Source organism: Hoplias malabaricus, chromosome 3 (genome assembly GCF_029633855.1).
Source record: "Hoplias malabaricus isolate fHopMal1 chromosome 3, fHopMal1.hap1, whole genome shotgun sequence".
NCBI lineage: Eukaryota > Metazoa > Chordata > Actinopteri > Characiformes > Erythrinidae > Hoplias > Hoplias malabaricus.
This window is the reverse complement of record NC_089802.1, coordinates 34,976,659-34,995,115: the sequence shown is the minus strand read 5'-3', so window position 1 is coordinate 34,995,115 and position 18,457 is coordinate 34,976,659. Positions and strand designations below refer to the sequence as shown.

The 18,457-nt window shown below is 36.3% G+C and overlaps 1 protein-coding gene across 10 annotated transcripts in view; it reads right to left on the bottom strand.

Annotated features, from left to right (window-relative positions):
• The window catches only part of pcdh15b (protocadherin-related 15b), a 323,490-nt gene that overhangs the window by 302,325 nt on the left and 2,708 nt on the right, over positions 1 to 18,457 (bottom strand). For 2 of the 10 annotated variants that reach the window (XM_066663496.1, XM_066663499.1), the window contains exon 2: positions 18,107 to 18,151. The exons of 7 other annotated variants lie outside the window; for them this stretch is intronic. The gene's annotated coding sequence lies outside the window, so the exon portion shown is untranslated. Of the gene's footprint in view, positions 1 to 3,943; positions 4,018 to 18,106; positions 18,152 to 18,457 lie in introns of all 10 variants that reach the window. One more of the 10 variants, XM_066663497.1, reaches the window with a different exon arrangement.

Genomic DNA, 18,457 nt, shown 5'->3' with positions numbered 1-18,457 from the left:
CATCAAAACCTCTTTTCTCTTAGAGTCAATCAGAGTTCTGCCATGCTCGTCCCAGCTGATCATTATGAATGGTCTTTGTTCTTCACAACCACAAGAGCCTTTGGAGAGACTAATCTAATTTCACCCTCTCTTCCGTCACGACGGTTGTGCTTCTTTTTCAGTTCTCACAATGTTCGAGTAGCGATTGCACAATGGCGTGCCTTCTGAACGCAACATGCAGACGACCAGCAAGTAACACTGCATAGAATGTTTTGTCACAGATATCATATTATCAGCATCGGAAAGTTTGCACTGCTCTCCGGGAATGTCACAAATACTCAACACAGAGCCTCTTTGAGTAGGTTCAGAAACGTCAATAAGCTAATGGTCTCAAACAGGCTTCTCCTCTTCCACTTTAATCTAACAAAGTAACAGAAACTACACCTGCCGGCTTGCTCCTATGCCCTGCCGCATAGGATGGACAATTTCTCAAAGTGGTGCCTGCCATCTCCAAAGAAATCTTCTTTTCACCACAGCTTCCTTAAGTTTGAATACTAGATGATCATGAGAGTAAGGAGAAAGTTGTCTCCCGAGACTTGACCACACCTCGAGACAAGAGGCGAAAAATGCACAAAATTACACAAAATCTGCACAGAAAAAAATATGATAACAAAGGGACAATTGCATACTGTCTGTGCCGACTCCTTTCCATTTATGACAGAGGCACTCAGCAGAATGGGAGCACTATTATTGTAGAGATGTGAGAGAAGGCTGAAATTGGTCAGCGGCGGCTCTGGAGCGAGCGGGCCAGGATTCTGACAGAGATCAGTAAGGTAATGGGCTACACTGAACCCGTCAACACGCCTAATCCATTACTCTTGCCTGTGTTTCGCCGCCTTCAGAGTGGTGCCCCATTACCTCCTGCCATGCAGTGGATAGAAAACAACAGTCAGAGAATAATGAGGCACACGAGAAACGCACTGCAATGGAACGGCAGGTAGCACTGACTGATTACTCCCAAAGACTATTAACCTATAGCAGAATAAACTGCTGTTGTGTTCTCCACTCAAACACTGATTGTATTGCTCTTCAAGGTGCTGCTGGCTTGAGTTAAACTGGGAAGGCTTTCCAGCAACTTGTCATATTTAGCTTTCCATTTCCATTTCTCTTTGGATATTTTGTTAATTGTTGCACTGTTGGAGCCAATAAACAAATATTCACTGTATGTCCAGAAGTTTGTGAGCATATATTCTGTGTCAGGGGAAATACAGTGACAAAGCCAATCTCACCACACTGTCCTTATTTCACTCCCCAAGTATGCTCGAAACCAGAAAAGGTTCAATCAGGATTGGAAGGTGAGATTCGGGACCACAATCAAAGAGTGAGTGAGGACTGAAAATGAAGCCAACGGGCTAAAATAATATGCTCTCGTAAACATATGCATGGCTGTACAAATACGCTGGTTTTGTCATTTTGTTTCATTTTAATATCAAACAAGACATCTCAGGCAAAAAAAAAACAAAAACCTTGTGCCACACTCTGTTCCACCTTAAATGGTGCAATAATTATTTTTGCACACCTTAAATTGAGAATACAATTTTGAGATTCATTTTACCTTAAGTGATTGATAACTCGTTTAAGATAATGAAAAGGATGTTTAGAAAGGGACAAGGAAGAACGGAAGTATATGAAAAGATGTTTATTAATTTGAACATCAAAAAAGATGTTTATTAACTTATAATGAATATGACCAGGAAGGAGACGAAACATGATGTTGCACAGCAATACAATAAGAAACAAAAATGATCAAAGAGTAAGTAATATAAACAGATCACACAAAACTAAGGTCTAACACTTAAGAAATGAATAAGACTTGGATAAACAAAAAACTAAGGCCGCCACTAACAAGAAACTAAAGAAAACAAGTTGGAAGAAGGACTGAGGATCATAGAAAACACAATGAACTAAGACAAAACACTAACAAGGAACAAGCAAGAAACACAGAAACCACCCTGAACTAAGACAAACACTAACAAGGAACAGGCTAGAAACACAGATAAAGACCATAAACATGAGAATTAGAAACAAACCAGGGAAAGAGAACCATAGAATTACAGACACTCAGAAATGACCAACAAACAATGAGACAAAAGACTAGGCGTTTAAAACAGAATAAAACAAGTGAGATCAGTGAGTATAAGTCACATGACAGAAATGAGGGTGTGTGACAAGGGATCACATGACTGAAGAAAAACACATGGCTAAGTAAATCAAAACAAGGAAAGCCAACACTGAAACTGAATTAGACAAGAGGGGCAAACCTGACAATAGCATTCTACTACCAACATTTAAATTAAGTTCCACCTTAAATTTTTCAAGCTCATTTTCTTTGTGCACTAGGAGCTCTTTCAAAAAAACACATCTCTTAAAAAGGGTTTTCAGTTTGGTCTCTTTAGCAAATGTATTTCCACAAAAACAATTAAACTGAGGTTAAATAGTCATGATTACCTGTTAAACAAAACCTAATGTAATGATTCATGTGAGATATCTTAATCTCTTAATATCTTTTACAGCTTTACACAAGGGAAACAGAAAAACAAGATTGCAGAGTTTATAGTTTATTTAGGTCTATTTTTGTTTAAACTTTATTTAAATTAGTACAAATAGTGCTGCTAATATTTGTTGTTCAACATAAAAATTGGTGAAATTAACTGAGTTTGATAATTGAGATACATTTTAATATTGTTTCATGTCTATTACACACAGAATGTAAAACTTCCTTAGGGTTATATTATAAATATTATCAGGAGGGATGAAGCTTCGTGCAACACCTTGCACCTTGGATGAGTTGGAGTGGAGTTTGTGATCCAGAACTAATTATCCACTGATGTTTATGTGGCTGAACGCCATCTTAACATTCTAAGAAATTTTGGATGAGCATGTTTCTACAAACCTTTGGCCAAATAATGTATAATATAGTGTGTAACCTCTCTTTTCTTCTGTAGATACTGGTGTTCATTTAGAAATTCAAGTATATGTCATTTGTCCTTCAAATATTAGCAACATATGTGATCAATCTCACATGAATTCACTGCCAAACTCTTGCTTCAGAAATACGGAGTTCAGAAACACACAAACACCCCCGTGCGCATTTCATATTTTCAGTGATCAGGGGCCTTTGCTCCCAGGGTACGAGCTGCTTAAATTTGGCTTTCATTATCTTCCGCACAATGAACATGATGAGGGACTGTGGACTCTCTGTGGAGCTGGACTCGTTTCCACAGTTGATGGACAGGCGCAGCTCAGTCGTCCCATCAAACGCATCATGACTCACTCCATCCACACTAAGAATTTCTGCTTGCCCTCTTGAGCCTATTGTCAATTTCACTGGAATTAAAGTTAGACAAGGCTGGGTTTTGGTTCATGTTTGTTCTGTGGCACTGCTCTGCTCTCAAATTACAAAAAATAAATAAATAAAAAGGCTAAACAATCTTTACAAATAGGAAGGTCTTCTGTAGATAGTCACGCTGAAAAAAAGTCAGTATAGTATCCAGTTAAAATACTTCGGGTAAAGCAGCGGTTCTTAATTCTACTCCTGGTGGGCCAATGCCCTACACATTTTAGAGCTTCCTCTGCTCCAAACACACCTGATGGAAATAATGAGCTAATTAACAATCCCTTCCGAAGCTGAAGTGAGTGTGATGGATTGAGGGGAAAACTACAACTTGCAGGGCAGTGGCCCACCTGGACCAGGATTGAGAACCACTTGGGGTAAAGTAATGACTGCAGTAAAAGTACCTTCCCAAAATACAACTTGAGTAGAAGTCCCCAGTAAAACCTTAGTGGAACTTCTAAGAACACCCAGCATCCATCAGCACAGCAACATAAGTGTGTACTACACTGTTCGGGTCATTTTGATCTACAATGAGCCAAGCAATGGGAAAGTAGGGTCCAAAATACATACCCTCCTTTTATTAAAGGTCCTTGAGAAGCTTTGTTTCTTCAAATCCATGTCTTTGTCTACACATGGCTTTTATTCTGTGATACAGTGGTACAGAAAAACATAGGGCAGAACTAATAAATAGAAATGAAACAAACAGAATAATAATTGTAATAAATAGAAATTTAATTCTAATAAATTGAAATAAGAAAAATCTCTTCTGTCAAACCTCGCACATGTACATTTTAACAAAGTTCCATTTGGGCCTTTTAAAGTGGAACGACTTAATTCAACAAAACAGTCCCAGCTTCATCCTCTTTTCGAAAACAATTCTCAATACCAGGACATTTGAATATGATCACAAGCTGTATTCAAAGTCAGTGGTGACTAGGGTTGCCAACCTTCTCGTAAAACAGGGAATCGTCCCGTATTTGGACACTAAACGACATGTTTGAGACATACAGACGCTCCCATGCTCTGCCTCAGCCAGAGGAAGAGACATATACTCCACAGCTCATAAACAGAAAACACGCTTCTCATTGATCGTCACTCTTATTAGGCCAATCAGCAGCCAGAGTTAGCTGTCCATCATTTAGTTCAGCAGCCAATGGAGTCACAGTCCCTCCCACAGGGGGTTGATTTGCAGCAACAAGTAAGAGCTGAAACACTGGAGACCATACAGCTCTGCTTTCAGACAGAACTAATGTTAGTCTTGAAGAAACTATATTTCAATTCAACAGTTATGTAATGAAAATAAAGCTGACTACATTTTAGAACCAAAGTAATTATTTAGACGTAAAAATCACATTTGATCATTTCTTATAAGAGTAAAAATAGCATTAACAAAAACTATTCTTAGAGTGTAAGACAAAAAGTTGATAACCCAAGACCCACGTAAAATACCTACTTAATTAGAATTTGACAGAGCCGTGATTTGAAGCCAGGATTTTTAAGGTAACATGGGGCTATATTTTATATAATATTATATTAAATATATACAATTTGCATAATATTAACTATATTTTATTAAATATTAATATATTTACAATAAATACGATATATTTTAGATAATGGGGCTATATTTTAGTGGAATTGAATACAGTTTCTCCAGGACAACTGAGTTTGACAAACACATTCATACCACTGTGTCAAAGAACATTGACTTCAGCCAAACTGAGCTTTAGCTAAGCTCTAGTGTATGTATCTATTGAGCAAGGCCTAATGCATACACATTTCAGCCAAGTTCTGATTATAGCCAATCAGTCAGTCAGTAAATGAAAATGCCTCTCCTAGGTCTGGCCCGCTACAGTTCCAAAATCAATGGTGCAATCCAGTCACAAAGTAGCACAACAAAACACCACCATCAATTTAAACACAGTAAAAGAATTGGGAACTACGAACAGCTAACATTTAAGAAAATACTTGTGGATCTCCCGATCTGATCTCAAAGGTTGATATTGGGGCAGATTATTTTATTTTACTGATTTGTATCAGTTTATCGAGCTCGAACTTAAGTCTTAACTTAAGTCCTCTATTTCCTCTAGGCGGCAAGCTCACACTCCCTCCTCCTCCTCCTTCTCCATGAACCGATCGTGATCAATGTGAATATTCCCTCCAGCACCGGTGTTTATAAAATATAGCACACTTCGTAAATGTTGTTGTGACCTGACTCTGCTGGCCACCACAGACAGGTGTCATCATGTATCCGTCATTTTAAAATGAAAGCCCTCTGCAGAGTTTCCATAAAAGTCAGAAGCATCAGCTGTAACTCTGCTGGACAGAGGAACCGAGGTTATTTGTTGTGACTGTGAATATTAAGCTATTCTGGCCCTTCAAAGTGGTACTGGGATTATATTATTCATGTTTAAATGTTCTATTTTTACTACTGCATTGCTGCACTAAGTGGAAGTTATATGAGCAATTTGTGAAGACACCTTTTGCTTCCTTTGTTATAATTTTTTTTTTAATTATGCAGCAGCTTGGGTGCAGTTAATATCTTTATTACTGTGAGATTGTTATAACTATAATGTACTTGAAGTGTGCACCATGTAACAGTCATATTTAGAAAAATCTAGACGTATCGGATCGGGACTCTGTATCGGCAGATACTCAATATTAAAAGATTTGGATCGGGAAAAAAAACTTGATCGGGACATCACTACAATTAAACTGTACGTTTGTATATGTACTTCAGTTAATTTAACAAGTTACTACTCATTACCACATTAACACTGAGTGTTTCAATGTACAGGGGTTGGACAATGAAAGTGAAACACCTGGCTTTAGACCACAATAATTTATTAGTATGTTGTAGGGCATCCTTTTGCGGCCAATTCAGCGTCAATTCGTCTTGGGAATGACATATACAAGTCCTGCACAGTGGTCAGAGGGATTTTAAGCCATTCTTCTTGCAGGATAGTGGCCAGGTCACTATGTGATGCTGGTGGAGGAAAACGTTTCCTGACTCGCTCCTCCAAAACACCCCAAAGTGGCTCAATAGTACTTAGATCTGGTGACTGTGCAGGCCATGGGAGATGTTCAACTTCACTTTCATGTTCATCAAACCAATCTTTCACCAGTCTTGCTGTGTGTATTGGTGCATTGTCGTCCTGATACACGGCACCGCCTTCAGGATACAATGTTTGAACCATTGGATGCACATGGTCTTACTGTTGAAATGTGCAGTTAATGAAGATTGGCCACCAGGCTGGTCCAATTTAGCCATGTAACCGCCCACACTAAAATGACAGGTGTTTCAGTTTCATGATCTAACCCCTGTATATCCTAATGCTGGGCAATAAAACAATATTGATGTGTTTCGTGATAAATCTTTGCTTGATAAGGATGATAAGCTTTGGGTAATAGAGCTCAATAAACATTAATTTCTATTCCTGGTCAGCACAGCCAACTGCAAGCCATAAGGCACATATACTCATGTTATTACGGTAAATTAACAGGCGACCACATGAACATGAGAAGGTAAACAATACTATAATAGGTTTAATTCAAGTGCTTGTGTATATGTTATAAATATATGTTGAATATTGTTACAGTATCCTATTCCCTCTGTGTTTTGGGGTGTATTTTGGCTGGTATGATAACCCCATCATAACACAAGCACAGAAATTTTCCCTCGAAGAACCCAGTGGGTTTTTCTTCACTCAAAGTGTATTTTCCCATTTGCGAGAGCACTGTCCGTTGCCTGACGTGGTTTTCTTCACGGAAAATTATTTTCTTGTGAATTTTTAAATTGGATCTAATAGCATAGATCAAGCTGTTTTTTTTTCTTTCTTTTAAATAAACACTCCCAAGTTCGGAACCTTTTTCCGCCTTTCACTCAGTGATTCTGGGTCGGCTCTGGACCCACCAAAACCCTGAACTGGATAAACGGACTGAACGAATGAAATTACAGACAATGAATGAATGAAAGTGCAAAAATGAAAACATTTTAGCTTTCCCACTGTTACAAGCACTGTTCTAAGCCTCTAATGGGTTAAGTGCAATATGTTTACAGTTTAGCACTTAATCTATCTTTTAACTCTTTTTGCTTCTTTAAATGCTTGAGGTGGTAATGTCCTAAGAATCTTTTCATGACACAAGACATAGATAACATTCTCTTACCACAAAAATATAATGATATTGATCGAGTAAAATCTTTCATTGTGTATTTGAGTAATGTGCGCATATATATATATATATATATATATATATATATATATATATATATATATATATATATATATAAATTTATTTATTTATTTATTTATTTATTATTTTAGAAGGACATGTTTTGTCACAGTGTTACAAAATGTTAATATTGCAATAAATATCGAGATCAATCAATATAGAAAAACCTATCTTGATAACATTTTTGGACATAGTGCCCAGCTCTAGTACATCCTATTGATGGAATAAAACAAACTTGCCAAAACAACTGTGTGTGTATGTTCCAAACACAAGTAGGTATGATTCATACACCACACTCTCTCTTTACTCAAAAATTCCCTCTGGTTATTCACCACTGCATCCTAAAATTATGGAGAAAACACTGGAACATATCAAGAAAAATGCTTTAAATGAGGTCAAAGAGACCTATTTAATTACAAGGTTCAGTCAGACAAAATAATCTGCATTAAGGAACTTGTTAGACTAATTAGCACAATAAGGATTTCAGGCCATTTTCACAAAATACAGCAATAAACACTCTGCAAAAGATAATGGCCCAGGCTTTTTAGGGAAATAGTTTCTCTCAAGTAAAGATATTTTTTAATGCTTAATCTTCATTTGTCATTAAGTGAGAAAGCACAGAAAGCATGTGGGAGTATGAATATACCGTCTGCAGCCTCTCCTATCCACCACACAACTGTAGTAGCACAGCTGCTATGTGGAATTTTCATGTAAGCTTTTCTTGCTACACTGACTATATTGAAGTGCTAGGTTTTAGGTACGCCTACCTTGTAAGTGCACTTTGTCTGCTTATAATTATCGACTATAGCCATGTAGTTGACGCACACAATTATACATTTATGCATATAAAATCCAAGGGAACAAAGGAGTATGACACAATTCTGCAGACATAAGTGCACTTCTATATACTGCTTTAGCAAACTGGCTAAAAATCTTTTTAAAAATCAAATGTAAATTTTGATCAAGCCAAATTTTGTTTTTATGTTGTTATGTCTCAAAGTGGGAAAGTTAGTGAATAAGCAGTAATTGTGCATTAATATGTGCCAAAGTGTGTTCTTTGTATAAAATGTTTTAACTAAAACAAATAAAAAAAATAAATCAACAAAAACAAGCAATTTAATCAAAAGCACCCAAACTTTTGCATAATACATGACCAAAAGTACATAGACACCTCTTTGTGTGTCTTAATTTGTCTTTTGTAGTTTAACCACACCCATTACTAAAAGATGTATAAAATCTAGCCATTCACTCTCCTTAGAGACAAACTTCTGAATTTTCGCTTTATTCCACCTAGAGATGTCACGAGAACCGACACTTCAATACTACAAATTTACTACAAATCAATACCAAAATTCTGAAAACAATACGGTTCTTGTTTCCTGTGGTACCGAAGGTAGGCTTCACAGATCTCCCAGACCACACGATGTCACCTTAATAAGCCTACATGCTAATAAGCCGAGAAAGCTAAAACAACAGCAACAGATCCCTTGCAAATGTTTGAAAAAAAAATAAAATAAAAATATGTATGGAAATACTTTGCGTTTGAGTTTGACCAAAACAAAACCGCTGCATCACGAAGCCTGAAGAGCCCGAAGCGACTAAATTGCACTTTTTTTTTTTTTCTGGAAATAAACTTTTAAATAATGCATTTAAGTTTACATGCACTCATTTCATTGGTATAGTTTTTATTGTGGAATTGACATTGGTACAGAGATTCATGGAATATTTGTGGTATTGGTACTGACTTGTACATTTCTGTTATCGTGACATCCCTAATTCCACCACACCCCCTTTCAACAATTTGTTTCTTCCACCTTTGTTTTAGAATTTCTGGTAAATGTGTAAAGTACAGATGCATGTGTGTGGATTAAAGGTGTAAAATCTTGTGTCTGTAAATGGCTAAAATAAAATGCTAGTTCAGTACGCTAGGCTTTCACTCTCTGCTCACAGATTGCACACCAAACACTTACCATTTCAAACCATTAAAGTACAAATGCAAACATCAGGGCATGACTGTGACATACAAAGGTTTGTGGAACGTATTTGCACTGTGCTGCTAAAATGGCAGAAACAGGCAAATCTTTCTTCCTTTCATATCAGCTCCCAAAGCATTAAAGTGTTATTATGAATGAACATGTTATGAATTAAAAGAGAAACTGTGTGAAGGAAATTAGTAAACCACAATCAATAACATGGAATATTTGCTGATAAAAGGTTGACTAATATTTCCACATCACTATAGTGGGTTAATGACTTAATCTGAACAGTGTTGACCTCAGTGAGTGTGAAGTTGCCTTCTTATATATCAGCCATCTTATTCACAAATTCAGCTCCACCTTAAAAAGGCATCGATGTTGTAATCTGTCACACAATACTGCTGAAAAATATAAGGTAGAAATATGAATTCAAATAAGAAGCTAGCTAAAAACATCAACAAAATTCAATATCAACCAAATAAAATAATCAGTTGAAGGTGTACCAGTTAAACAATGCCACAACCTTAAAAACTATAACATTAATCAACATATTTATTAACATATCTTAGTTTTAGAGATCATTAAGCTATTACTAACTCAAAATTAATGTTCAAAATATTATTTCCAATATGGTATTATTAGTATGTTGTGAACAGGACCTCAGCAAGTCAAAAAACTCTTAAACACTGTATTGTAAACTATGGTTAAGGAGAATTTAAACAAGTACAAATAGGTTCTATTGCAAGTAAAACTGTAAAGTAAATTTGTGCAGCTACCACTAGGTTCTCATGGCTTCCAGGAGTCTGCCATTTAAAAAGCATGGAAACTTTCTCTGCCGTCAGGCATCTATGTCAGAAAGATAGATCTCTGTCCCTCTAAACCCTGGAGGTGAGTCGAACCTTGGAGCAAACAAAAAGCCTTGCGGTGCTCTGTTTGAAAGACTGATGTGAATCCTCCATCAGCAGGCGGTCTAGTCTCACAGAGGAGTGGACAATATTACACAATTACCCCTGTTATCAGCAGTATTTCTACAACAATTAACAACTCCATCTATCACCAAAAAACTAAAACTAAAAATAAAAATAAAAAAATCTAAGGCCAGTTATACAGAGTATGTTAAACACAGTGACCAATATAATAGCTGTATTAAGTCCATGAAGAACAAAAAAGCCTTTATGACATCATATTATCTTACTTATTAATGTTTACTGCCACCCCCACCTACCTTCTGTGTCATTTTTCTGCAATAGCTGTTTATAGACCTTAGAAGAGTGTGACATCAAGGCATAGCATACGTCAATATTATATCTCTCTAAAAACGTACTGAAACAATTCTTTTGAAAGTACTCTTTTTGAACATTTAATTATTCTTCCATTTAACAGACTTGCTAATAGACTTGTTTGGAAGAAACAAAAAAAATCCTTTCATCTTTCAAAACTAACAGAGAAGGTCAGAAGTCCAAGTTGTTAATATATTTACAACGAAAAGTGATGAAATCTATGTCACTGAGTGGTTTGTTATTAGCCAGTCTCATTTTTGCCATATCTATCAAATATAAACAAAATGAATAATAACAGTAATAAAATAATATAAAAATAAATTAATCATCACTAAAATCTGTAATGACAATAAAAAATAATGCACTAACCAATCAGACTTAAAGGTGACGTTCAGAATATTAATCAAAATAACACTTTTTATAAAATTCTGAGGATATTTCCTCACCATTTGCTAGCTCTCCAGTTTTCACGCTCAAACCTGATGTAATGTGTTTATGAATCCGGTCCGGTATGCTAGGCTTTCTCTCTGCTCACAGCAGAAAAATGGCATTTTAACGGATTTAAGACAATGAAAAGACAGCCAAAAGTGCTACAAAGTTAAACAACTGGAGTAAATGAGTTTCTGTGGTAATACAAACAATGAATAAAAACCTATAGACAAGATAAATTTCAAAATTCATTTCTGTTTTCCCCTCAAACATACAGTTCCACATTAAAAAACACAGAGCTTCTTAACATAAACAAACCAGGGAATTAGCAAATTGTGAGCTAGGAAATGGTGAGGAAATATCCTTAGAATTTTATGACAAAGTGCTTTTATTTTTTTTTTAATCGTGAACGTCACCATTAAAGCTGCTTTTAAATAAATTCAGGCTTTTTTCATGATTATAAAAACTTCATGTATACACAATCAATTTATGCAATATAAAGCAGATGAACTCTGCTATATTAAACATATAATATGCAACAGAATTATGTTTTTGCCATTTATTCCAAATAACAGACCACCTGGAGTCTCTGGTCCACATCTAGCGCAGGTGGCCCAAATGAATGGGTGTGAACACCATCACTGATTAAAGGGGTCCCCTACAATGAGACAACCACAGCTAAATGAGCACTCACTGTGGCTGCCTGTGAGCATAATAAATACTATTAGGCACCTTGTTTAATGAGACAACTAGGGACAGTGGAAACAATGACAGCCAAACAAGCACTGGATTACCAGACATACTGCTAGGCAAAGGGGACAAAGAAATAGACACACAATATGACAGGCGTATGGGGCATAACTGTGAAAGACAACAGCATATGTCTGGCTCTTGGCAGCCACAGGGAAAACAAGGCTATCCTGTTGCCGCAGGTGTGAAAGAAATGATCTCAGATGCTTTTACCAACCAAGAAAAGTAACTTGACACTTAAAATAGTGCATATGGGACTGATAAAAAAGACTTAGTGGAAGACAGTTCACAGAGATAGTCAAATTAACATTGTTAAACCGGTGTAGAAAATTCTGCAGAAAGAGATGCAAGCAAATATCAAGCAATGGTTAAACTGAATGATCTGACATCCAGACATGTCAATCCACATAGTTATGCTATAGTGGGGCTTAAAAGAACATTGGCCAAAAGACAACACTTAATTTAATAAGATTATTTTCAAAATAGTTGCATTTAGTGTGGGCTATTGCTTTCTAATTAGAGCTTTAAGGCTTAAATATACAATGTGCTAAAGTCAGAGACCAGCATTCCCATACACTGAATGATCACTGGAATAGACACATACCTAATCCATACCATTTTATCAGCTCCACTGACCATACAGGAGCACTTTGTAGTTCTACTGGAGAAAAATATATCAAAGAGTCCTGAACAGACTGGATGCTGTAATAAGACTATGAACTGTATAGTACAGTACTGCACTCCTCAATAGTTCCCAACACTCTGATGATAACAAATATATTTATATACACTGGGAGCCTGTGATGTTGTTCACAGAAATCAGTAACAACTCGGAAAACAGATAAACATTAACGCTTTAGATATAACTAGTATCTCTTACCTGTATTAAAACATAATCTTTTGCGAAATGTTTAAAATACTGATGTTATTGGAAAAGCCCTGTTAACTGTAGTGATGTAAACTGGGGTGGGCAATATAATATTGTTCACGATAATACTGGTATGGTTTTTAATTCGATAAGACTTTTGCCGATATTGTGACGTAAGCACGAGCTTCTGACGCGGGCTCGTGAACGTGACTTCAGCTCAAGCTGTATATCGATACACTCCATAGTATTTTTTTATTTTATTTTTTTTACACGATTCTGAAAGTGACCATATTCATTATACCGAAAATGCCTAGGATACGCAATGAGCAAAAAATGAAACCAGTGGCGAAGATTTAATTCCAAAAAATAGCGATGTAAAGACCATGACTTGTTTGAGACACTCTGCTCTTGCTCAGCTGGAGGGAGGGGTAGATACTCCACGGCTCCGAAACAGAGAATGCGCTTCTCATTTGTTATCACTTTTATTTAGCCAATTAGCTACATATTAAAAAATTTAAAAATATTAAAAATTAGACTTAGCTGTCCATCATTTAGTGCTGCAGCCAATGGAGTCACAGTCCCTCCTACAGGGGTTTGTTGGTTTTGTGGCACCGCTGAGAGAAACAGGTCCGTGCTTGAAAAAATAAATAAGCAGCTTGAATGCTGGGAGTTTGCTTCTTAATACGAGATATTCAGTGTCAAGCAGATGCAGATACACTGGGCTGAGTTTACTGGAAGCGTGCACTGTGTGACAGTACTATCTAGGAAAATCTAAGTAACAAATTGGGACTCGGTATCAGATACTCAATATTAAAAACTCGAATCGGGATGGGGGGCAAAAAAACTTGATCGGGACATCACTATTTCTTAGACATACAGTTGATAATTACAATTACATCATGCAGCATGTTCTTTCTGGTGTTAAAAATAAACACTAATACTTTGACATTATATTTTGTTATGGTTTTCTTAATATTGTATCATATATCACCATTTCTATTAGGCATATCAAGATTTTTTATCATATCGCCCAGCCCTAATATAAACAAATATAAATGTCAAGCAGTTTAGGACAGAAAACTACATTTTAACGTAACTAAACTTGGTAAAAGAACTGGACATCACTGGTAACCAGATATTTATGCATAAATATTTACATTTCTATGTCAATTCTGATCAATAAATGGTGCTCTATGTAAATATACTGAGGCTTTAATTATCTGTGAACTTTAATGCATTGAGCTTGTCAGAAAGTCTTTAACAGGTGTGTCCGATGTATTAATGAGAATCATAGGAAGACACAAGATTATTTTGTTTTTTCTAAAAGAGCAGAATAAGAAAATCTTGTGGATCACAGCCTCCTAATACTCATTCATTCATTCATTTTCTGTAACCGCTTTTTCCATTTCAGGGTCGCGGTGAGTCCAGAGCCTACCTGGAATCATTGGGCGCAAGGCTTGAATACACCCTGGAGGGGGTGCCAGTCCTTTACAGGGCAACACACACATTTACTCCTAATACTCATAAGGTATTATATTAAATGATCTCAACAACTTTCAACATATTTATGTATGATGTATACACCTGAAGAGTGCAAGTGTCCCATTCTGTTCTTAATGTTCCAACCCCTTAAACACTTGAAACCTTGCAAGCCTTCTGCTCCCCCTTCGACGGTGTCATCAAACAGCATCAAAGTGCACACTTTCAGGAAGGCTTTAGGGCAGGAATTGGAACAGGGGAGAGTGAAACCAAGACAGACCTTAAATAGGAAACGTAACTAGGATGACCTGTGAGCTTGGTCACATGACTGAGGGTGACTTGAGGGAAAACAGACACAAGGCCAAAACAACACAGGCTGTGGGAAATCTTTGCAATCTCATACACTGATATTTAGCATTAGTCTATGATATTGTCTGCTTACATAAAGAAGTAAAACTACAGATATTCTAAATAACAAAACAGCAGAAGGTGCTACACAGTTCTGAGTGAGATCTCTTGGGGCTATGTTGCAAAATGTGTGCGGAAGAAAACTCCAGCCTCTATGAATGGCCTGTGGGCAGTAATGAAAAATGTATAGGAAGCATTCCTTAAAAAAAAAAAAAAACATTTATGAAAGTATGACAAATCAGAGTGAGGTTCAAGAGTAGTGGAACATGAAGCGACAATGGGCAAAATATGAAATTGCCTACAGTGTCATAAGAGTTCTTCAAGGGTTCTTTATTAATGACCATGGTTCTATATATAAAAAAAGGTTTCTGTGCCTGCTGAAATAGTTCTTCTGATGAATCAGGATGTTTTAAATGACTACATACAGCAATAGAAAAAGGTTTTTTTCCAATCTAAAGAACATATGTATGGCTTTGAAAATAACTATTGCATTTTATAAAGAACCCTTAAAGAACCATGATTTTTTTAAATTATCTGTAATAACAGCATGTTGCACTTGCTCTAGTCTTGAGAACAGCCATATATTTTTGTCATAATTTTCTTTGTCGTAAAATTTCTTTCAAGCAGTGGTCATCAACTCCTTCTGCAGATTTAACTTCCTCTGTTTGAATCTATCGTATCCTCACAGCAATGTTTTAGCATCTGTTAAAGCCTTTTCAGAATGGTAGAAAATGTTACTGCAGCAAAGAGGTAAACACTCTGTTTTAAGGCACTTCATTTCAGAAAAAGAAAAAAAAAACTGTATGAGTAGGTGTTTTATCGAACTTTATCATATACTATAACTCCCCATTACACTCTCAACATGTTTATGTAATTACACACTCACTTGTGTGCTTTCTGGGCACTTTATCTACTTCCCAAATGAACTTTACTACTTGTAGCATCATACCTGATGTTATTTTATCACTTCTGATCAAATCTGACTTAAATATGATCCGATAAATAATTTGTCACAGCACCTGACAGCCAGTGTTCCAGTAAACTGTTTCCAAGGAATGTGTATAATAAACTATTCAGCATATTTCAATAGATTTTTTTTTTACTGTGCCAAAGGTCACTGCCTAGTTTGGTTTACCTATAACAACTAGTGCCATCAACGTTAACGTAGTAACACGTGATTAATCTGGAAACTTTAACAGCAAACTCTTTCAAATTTATCATTTCATCGAATTTGGTCATAAATTCCTTCCATAATTCAATCACTTTACAGAGTCTATTGGTGTATTAACGGTTTCATTAGATGTAAACACAGCATCTGCAGGTAGATTACATTATTTTTATGCTGAAATATGGATTAAATGTCATAACTAGCTCTCAGCCTTAGTCTCTCTCTCTCTGTCTCTCTCTCTCACACACACACACACACACACACACAAACAAAACAGCTGCTCCAAGTAGTTCAGGACAATCTTTTTTTTTTTTTTTCCCCTCGTGCCTCACTTAGTCCACATATTTGTCTCTTATAAAAGTTGTTGAAGCTGGAATATGGAGATGTTTAAATGTCTGACCTGTGAGCTGCACACTGCAATTTTCTCAACTTAAGTTTGTGTCCGAGCTTTGTTGTGTTTGATGTTAACTTTCTCCCTGAAACATAACATTACTCAAGAAACTGAAAGATTCTAATTCCAATATTATAAAAAAAGACTCTGAAATGTTTTAATAAATTAAAAAAGGACAATTTCCTCTCTACACATTTACTTATCTCCGGTATAAAAAAAATTACAAGCATTTTAAATTGTGGTTAATCCTGATTAATCCCAGAATGTTGGTGTAACTAACTCAATTACATTTAATCAATTGACACCACAACAACATAGTTCAGCTCATATGCTTTTTAACCCCTTAAATGCTAAAGGCTAGCAAGTCCAAGCTTCTATTCCACATATCTACAACTAACAAACTCTCATTGTTCTGAAATGTTGTGTATTAACAAGACTAAAATTTGAAAGTGTATGAAAAATAAATTTATTAGTATTTATGTGGGTTTCTGCCAGCCCACAAACTAAGAAGCAAGACCACAAATTAACTTTTGCCGGATCACCTACCGGGCAGGCCTAGAAAAGGCATTTTAGCTTACTGAGTGACTTCTAATGTTGAAATGCACATGCAAGAGTTTCCAAATTCCAAATAAACTGGTTCGTGAACCAGAAAATTATACGTTCTTCAGCACAAACTGTGGCTGAATGCTAGGAAATAAGACGTTTCTGTGTGTTTCTGGGGCTGTGTCTGGCGCAACACCATGTGCATTAGCCAAAGCCTCAGCTTGGCATTGGTTAGTTCACAAGCTCAGCAGGACGGCTTGGAGCTCTGCATTTACACACGTATATCTCACAGAGAGAGGACTGCTGAATTGGTTTTATTTCACGTGAGTGTTTTATCTTTGTTGTGGGGAAACATTTTGTGGAGATAGTGTGTTTATAAAACTACATAAAGCTGTGCACAGCCACATTAAACTTGATGTGTTTTACTCTAACCTGTTACTTTTAATAAATAAGTAATTGTTAAATCAACAAAATGTTCTTGGTCTTCTTTGTTCTTTGGTGGTAGATCACCTAGTATTTATTTTTGGGTGATGGAGGAAAGTCCTATTAAGTTTTTGCTGGGGGCAGCATATGACGTCCTTCCAACACCGCAAAATCTTGGAAAGAGACAAGGGATACTGTCTCTCTCTTTTCACTGCTGCTAGCTCATGGCTACGGTGAACAGCTTGCAGCTCCATATCGTTTAAAGGAGCAAGTCATTCTGAAAATGGCTGCTTAGATAAGGCGAGAATGGGTCTGTGGTGCTTGATCCTTGTAGTATTTTGATCAAAGCATGGACTTAATTGAGATCACATTTCATTAACTGTTACATTGTTGAAAATCACATCATCTTGTGGTGAGTGGGTACTGGGTACAACTCAAATATACTTAAAATAAACACTTTTAGACGTCATTTTTTAAAGAGGAAATATACCAAATTCAGAATGTCATGAAAGTAAACACATAGCAAAATCAGCTCGAGTTACAAACTAGTTTCTGTGGCATACTTCAAAGAGTTAATGAAAACTTATTGGCAAGTTAAACTTCAACAGCGAACAAGCTACAGCTGTCATCTTACTCAAACATACCATTCCACCTTAAAACAGGCTGAGCATCTGAATTAGCACAAACATATTGGGGAGTCTCTTTTGCTATGAGAACTGTGGTACTCCAAACTCATCTACATTGCCTTTAAAAGGAACACTAGGTAAGATTTGGTATTTTTGTACCTTGGCTCCCACTTGCAGACTGTAATTCACTTTTACATCACTGTCCTGAAATAAAGGCATAGAGGGGAAGGAGGTCAGTGGTTTTCTATCCATCTCTAAAAGTTACATAGTGCAGTTTCTACAGTGCTGTTCCACAACAGATGCTCTACTCTCCCTTTTACAAGTCAGTAAAGTATCTCAACTATTTTGAAACCATAATTGTAAGATAAAAATACTACTTAAGGTTCCTTTAATTCTTTTTTTTCTGGTTTGTTATTTTTTCTGTGTTTCTTTGTGATTGAGTCAAAGAACTGATTTGGAGCTTTAGCTTTGATGTGCTGATAAATGCTGAATCTTCTGAGAAGCACAACA